The following is a 7,988-nucleotide window of genomic DNA, read 5'->3' on the forward strand; positions in this document are numbered from 1 at the left end:
CTCCTTCTACATCATAGCGACCACCATGCATTACTGGCTGTAGTGGTATGCAAGTCATCAACTCGGTGATTGAAGCGACATGACCCTTAATCTGCAAACGGTTGCTTTTATATCCACTGCTGTCATTTTGATTGACTAAACATGAATAATCACAGCATTTCAATCATAGGTACGGGTCTTAGCGGGGTTTTTTGTCAATTTTTTCATCATATTTATTCTATACATGCTTTTCATGGAACTCGTGAAAAGTTCCTTCAATGAAAAAGACAAGCGATTTGTCAATAGGAATGTCATTGTTATACTTCAATATATTTTTTTCAAACGCCAGATTTGCCATATTTTGCTATTTGCTTGCATGCTCCGGTGGTTTGCCCAGCCTACAACTTTAGTAGATCTTATACTATTATGTTAGTACAGCCATTGGCTTGATATGTTTGAATTGTGGAGAAAGAACAATGTGTGTTTTACTATATTAAAACGGAAGATTAAAACAATCAATCCACTGTTACAAATAAAATCTTTAAGTGTATACATAATCACCAACTTTGACCATTTATTTACACACACTACGGAAGTAGACTCCGGTGGTTTTCAATTTCTACGCTGCCTTTACGGTTTATACTCTTGAATGGTACAACACCGAATCCCCATGTATCAAAAATCCCATTCAGCGGGGTAGGGGTTGTCCTAATCACCATCTCTCTTAATATGTACAATTAATTCTAGAAACTACATGTTGTTCTAGTTTAAGAGTAGACTATTTCCGTCAAAACCGTTCGACCAAATACCATATTAGCCGTAGATCTCAATGGCGGCAAATATGCACTTTCAACGTTTCTGATTAAATACCGGTGTGTATCCCCCGGGAGAAGCTTTCAGACTCGGTGGTTTGCCCAGCCTACAACATAGCTACTTACATAGTAGATCTTATATGTTAATACTGCCATCGGCTTGATATATTTGAATTGTAGCAAAAGGATAAATTGTGTTTTACTATATTAAAAAGGACGATTAAAAAATCAATCCCCTGTTTCGAAATCATATATACATAATCACGAACTTTGACCTTTTACACGAACTACGGAAGTAGACTCCGGTGGTTTTCAAATCTACTCTGCGTTTACGGTTTATATATCATTTGAATGAGAGAACAACCTAATCCCCAAATCTGAAATCCCATTGAGAGCGAGGGGTACAGGTTGTCTATTTCTTAATATGTACAATTAATTCTAGATACTACTACATGTAGTTCTAGTTCTATAGAGTAGACTATTTCCGTCGAAACCGTTCGGCAAAATACCACATTTACTAGCCGTATGTAGATCTCAATGGCGGCAAATACACGTTTCTGATTTAAAATCTGAAATAGACTGTTGCTATCATATGGCAATCATTGACATTAATCGCAGAGAACAAGAAGTCCACAAAATGAAATAAAAAGTCAGCTACTTACAGTCAGCTGTATACCACTTCGACGACACTGTAAGACTGTCCTAAAAAGTGTTGTAAGGTCAGCCTAGTACTAGTAGTGCCAAGCAACAATAACTTCAATCACGTGACAAGTAAGGGGATTCCCCGAATACATTCCTGTATGTCTATAATGTCTATGGAGAGTGTAACCCCCGGATGAAAAGTTCAACTACGGTATTGCTCCGGTGGTTTTCCTCTGTGTCTGCGTATGTCTAAAACTACAAACCTTTTTGTATCAAGCTCAGTAGAAGGCTGTCGTTACTCATCAAGGTAACCTGGCCACTCTACTATTAAAGTTTGACTAAGTCAAGTCGTCATAATGGCCTATACCTTGTTAACCACAGCCTAATGTACTTTATTGAGTGAATTTTATTTCAAACAATATTATAAAAATTTGACAAAGATTTGAAACAAGGATTTTGAATCTTAGCAAAACCTTTATAATTTTGTTGTAATAATATATAGTAAATATTTGGGTAAGTGTAGTTTCATCATTTGTGTAGACTTAGAACTTGTCTCCTTCTACATCATAGCGACCACCATGCATTACTGGCTGTCGTGGTATGCAAGTCATCAACTCAGTGACTGAAGCGACATGACCCTTAATCTGCAAACGGTTGCTTTTATATCCACTGCTGTCATTTTGATTGACTAAACATGAATAATCACAGCATTTCAATCATAGGTACGGGTCTTAGCGGGGGTTTTTTGTCAATTTTTTCATCATATTTATTCTATACATGCTTTTCATGGAACTCGTGAAAAGTTCCTTCAATGAAAAAGACAAGCGATTTGTCAATAGGAATGTCATTGTTATACTTCAATATATTTTTTTCAAACGCCAGATTTGCCATATTTTGCTATTTGCTTGCATGCTCCGGTGGTTTGCCCAGCCTACAACTTTAGTAGATCTTATACTATTATGTTAGTACAGCCATTGGCTTGATATGTTTGAATTGTGGAGAAAGAACAATGTGTGTTTTACTATATTAAAACGGAAGATTAAAACAATCAATCCACTGTTACAAATAAAATCTTTAAGTGTATACATAATCACCAACTTTGACCATTTATTTACACACACTACGGAAGTAGACTCCGGTGGTTTTCAATTTCTACGCTGCCTTTACGGTTTATACTCTTGAATGGTACAACACCGAATCCCCATGTATCAAAAATCCCATTCAGCGGGGTAGGGGTTGTCCTAATCACCATCTCTCTTAATATGTACAATTAATTCTAGAAACTACATGTTGTTCTAGTTTAAGAGTAGACTATTTCCGTCAAAACCGTTCGACCAAATACCATATTAGCCGTAGATCTCAATGGCGGCAAATATGCACTTTCAACGTTTCTGATTAAATACCGGTGTGTATCCCCCGGGAGAAGCTTTCAGACTCCGGTGGTTTGCCCAGCCTACAACATAGCTACTTACATAGTAGATCTTATATGTTACTACTGCCATCGGCTTGATATATTTGAATTGTAGCAAAAGGATAAATTGTGTTTTACTATATTAAAAAGGACGATTAAAAAATCAATCCACTATTTTAAAATCATGTATACATAATCACGAACTTTGACCTTTTACACGAACTACAGAAGTAGACTCTGGTGGTTTTCAAATCTACGCTGCGTTTACGGTTTATATCCTTTGAATGACAGAGCAACGTAATCCCCAAATCTGATTTCCCATTCAGAGCGATGGGTACAGGTTGTCTTTTTCTTAATATGTACAATTAATTATAGATACTACTACACGTAGTTCTAGTTCTATAGAGTAGACTATTTCCGTCGAAACCGTTCGGCAAAATAACAAGCCTTACGTAGATCTCATTGGTGGCAAATACACGTTTCTGATTTAAAATCTGAACTAGACTGTTCCAATATTTATACAATTAAGTTGCTATCATATGGCAATCATTGACATTAATCGCAGAGAACAAGAAGGTCATAAAATGAAATAAAAAGTCAGCTACTTACTCCTACAAAATCAGTCAGATGTATACCACTTCGACTCGACGACACTGTAAGACTTTCCTAAAAAGTGTTGTAAGGTCAGCCTAGCACTAGTAGTGCCAAGCAACAATAACTTCAATCACGTGACAAGTAAGGGGATTCCCCGAATACATTCCTGTATGTCTATCATGTCTATGGATAGTAACCCCCGGATGAAATGTTCAATTATAGTACTGCTCCGGTGTTTTTCCTCTGTGTCTGCGTATGTTTAAAACTATAACCCTTTTTCAGTCAGGCTTAATCACGTGACAAGTAAGGGGACGAATGCATTCCTGTACGTCTACCATGTCTACGGAGCGTGTAACCCCCGGATGAAAAGTACATATATGGTACTGCTCCGGTGGTTTTGTCTGCGTATGTCTAAAACTACAACCCTTTTTTGTACCAGGCTCAGTAGATTGCTGTCTTTACTTATCAAGGTAACATTACCACTCTACTATTAAAGTTTGACTAAGTCAAGTCGTCATAATGGCCTATACCTTGTTAACCACAGCCTAATGTACTTTATTGAGTGAATTTTATTTCAAACAATATTATAAAAATTTAACAAAGAGTTATGATACTTTGAAACAAGAATTTTGAATCTTAGCAAAACTTTTATAATTTTGGTGTAATAATAAATAGTAAATATTTGGGTAACTGTAGTTTCATGATTTGTTTAGACTTAGAACGTGTCTCCTTCTATATCATAGCGACCACCACGCATTACTGGCTGTAGTGGTATGCAAGTCATCAACTCGGTGATTGAAGCGACATGACCCTTAATCTGAAAACAGTTGCTTTTATCTCCACTGCTGTCATTTTGATTGACTAAAATATGAATAATCACGGTGTTTCAATTTATAGGTAGGGGTCTTATAAGTCAAGACTATTTTTTCAACCTTCTATGAAGTGTGCCTTTTCGTTACATGCCTTCAGGAAATATGGTACGTATTACGGATTTTTCTCTCTCATTTTTATCTCAAATTATTCTATTCCTGCATTTCATAGAATTCGTGAAAAGTTCCTTCAATGAAAAAAACACGGGATTTTTTTATCGGAATTTCACTGTTATACTTTAATATTTTTTCGAACGCCAGTTTTCCCACATTTTGCTATTTGAGCAGGTAAAGGAACTGGCGAAATATTTGTAGGCATCACTCTAGAATGACCGCAGACGTACATGATGAGTGAAATTGAATTGTAAAACAAGTTTTAAATATTCAGACGGTTTAAACCAGGCTTACAATGTACTGGTGTCTGCGGTTCGAAACAAAAATGTTCTTTTTTTATCACGATCATGGGTAAAATATGACCATTTACAAAATGAACTAGAATTACTTAGTTAATTACGTACACTACATTCCTCCGTCATATCACCATTGTACGTTTCTACTGTCACTTTTTCATTTTGAATGGTGATAAATATCGGGGTGTATCCCCCAAAAGAAACTTTCAGCCTCCGGTGGTTTGGCCAGCCTACAACACAGCTACTTACATAGTAGATCTTATATGTTAGTACTGCCATTGGCTCGATATGTTTGAATTGTGGAGAAAGGACAACGTGTGTTTTACTATATTAAAACGGAAGATAAAAAATAAATCCACTATTACAAATAAAATCTTTAAGTGTATACATAATCACCAACTTTGACCATTTATTTACACGCACTATGGAAGTAGACTCCGGTGGTTTTCAATTCTACACTGCCTTTACGGTTTATACTCCGGAATGGTACAACACCAAATCCCTAAGTATCAAAAATCCCATTCAGCGGGGGTAGGCGTTGCCCTAAGCACCATCTCTTTCTTAATATGTACAGTTAATTCTAGAAACTGTATGTTGTTCTAGTTTAATAGTAGACTATTTCCTTCAAAACTGTTCGACCAAATATCATATTAGTCGTAGATCTCAATAGCGGCAAATACGCGCTTTCAACGTTTCTGATTAAATACCGGTGTGTATCCCCCCGGGAGAAGCTTTCCGACTCCGGTGGTTTGCCCAGCCTACAACATAGATACTTACATAGTAGATCTTATATGTTACTACTGCCATCGGCTTGATATATTTGAATTGTGGCGAAAGAATAAATTGTGTTTTACTATATTTCAAAAGGACGATTAAAAAATCAATCCACTATTAAAAAATCGTGCATACATAATGACGAACTTTGACCGTACGAACTACGGAAGTAGACTCCGGTGGTTTTCAAGATCATAACGTAGGTTAACGTAGTACGGAATACGGTTCGTCAGGAACTATACAAATAGTACGAAGATAACGTACTTATCGAATACGGTCCGTCACGACACTAGACTACAGAGAACAATAAGGAATAAAATCAAATAAAAAGTCAGCTACTTACACATATGACTGTTACGACATCGACGACACTGTATGACTGTGTTAATATGGTGGCAAGGTCAGCGTATTTATGCACAAACTCAATCACGTGACAAGTAAGGGGATTCCCCAAATACATTCCATGTACGTCTATCATGTCTATGGAGAGTGTAACCCCCGGATGAAAATTTCAACTATATATGGTACTGCTCCGGTGGTTTCCTCTGTCTGCGTGTGTCTAATTTATTTTGTACCATGATGGTTCCGGTGGAAGGCTGTCGTTTACGCTCATCAACGTAAAATGACAATTCTATTAAAGTTTGACTAAGTGAAGCCGTCATAATGGCCTCTACGTTGTTATCACAGCCTAATGTACTTTATTTTCAAACATATGATAAAAATTCAACAAATGGTATGACACTTACCCTGGCGTTCCATCCACATACATAAGCGAACCAAGCACTGAACCTTCCAGACTATGATACTTTGAAACCAATGGTTTTGAATTTTAGCAAAATATTTATACAACATTTTGGCGTAATAATACAGTAAAGAGTCTTTTAGACAACAGTAATTGTCTCCTTCTACATAGTGACCACAATGCACTGCCGGCCATGCCGCACAGGGTTATGCAAGTCATCAAATCATGGAAATAGTTACTGGCATCAGTCTAGAATGAACCCAGACGTACATGATGGGTGAAATTACTTAAATCACACTGATTGTAGGATATATAACCAATTTCCTTCATATAGTCCAACTTCCGTCAACACAAAAAAAGTTTTGTCCTCGAATGGAACTGTTTCGTTCCCAAACATTAATTTTGCATCGGAGTGTTTAGTAAATGTCCTCGATAGGAAAAGGAGGCTGTACAGTGACAAATGATGTTTCAGTAATCAGATTGTAAGATTTTAATGGACTTATTATATTCATATTTTGGCTTGACATAAAAACACTTTTTACACAAATTTAAAGTGTTTTCGCAAAAACTTGGTGTACTGCTCTAAGGATTAATAGTTTGTAATGAGATCTTTTAAGTCTTGTTGTTACAAAAGTTGGTTCTAATGTTTCAAATAAAAAATCAAACATTTTGTAAATTTTCTGCTCTGTAAAAAGAAAGTTTTGTCTAAGAAAATTTAACGTTTTGCTTTGGTATTTCTATTTCGAACCACAAAAATAATATTTTGTCCTACGAAAGAAAAGTTTTATCCTTGTATTAAACATTTTGCTCCCAAATTTAAAAATCAATTATTTATTCCACAAATTTATTGTTTCTGTGTCACCAGAAACCATTCTTCTCCCTATTTGGCCAAACGAATCAGGAATTAGGTCGAGGACAAGGGTCATACCATAATGTTGTTGGCCTATTGAAGGGTGAACAGATTGCATGACATCAACCACAATTATAAGATATCATATATACACTTGTTGGGAACCCTCAAAGTTAATGGCAAACGTACGTTGTCAGCTTACCACGAGAAACAAGTTTACTGCTGTAGATTGCCACTGCTCCGTCCGCTGTCCTCACGCCGTAGACCGCGTGATAATAGATTCCCTTTTATGTCGTCATAATCACGTGACCAGTCAATAAGGGGCTTACCCATTCCACAGTATAGAGAGTGGTACCCCCTGATCTTTTCCTGGCGTATTGCCTTGTCAGTGCACATTTTAAAAATAATTATTGTTGTTCGATTATTGAAATTTTATTTTCATTCAGTAGGTTGCTAAGCTCATAGATAAATGTATAATCCTTAGTAATTAGTGTTAACTTTCCTATTTCATGACAGCAACGCTGTAGGGGAACGGGCAGAATTTACGAGGGTTGGAGGCGGGGGGGGGGGGGCCTTTGGAAAATATTTCGGTTATTTTTTTGCCCACACCTCTCTGTAGTTTTATCCAATTCGTTTTAGACTTTGCTACAATTAGTCAATGAGTTACTAGTCTATGCATAATTAGTTTGTAATGATGAACTTGTATGTGGAGACGTAGTCTCAGTTAGATACCCAGACTGGCCGCTGGGGGCGTAGTCACGGAAGACCCTCCGGCGGCATTGTAACCGAGATAAAAAATATATTGACTTTGTGACACACGAAGGCAAGGATATGTCTGACACATCAAATTTCAACTATACTTACCAACAAATCAGCAGGCTAGACAATTTCATGTAGACATCCCA

The sequence above is a fragment of the Glandiceps talaboti genome, chromosome 4 (assembly GCF_964340395.1).
Source record: "Glandiceps talaboti chromosome 4, keGlaTala1.1, whole genome shotgun sequence".
Taxonomy (NCBI): Eukaryota; Metazoa; Hemichordata; class Enteropneusta; family Spengelidae; genus Glandiceps; species Glandiceps talaboti.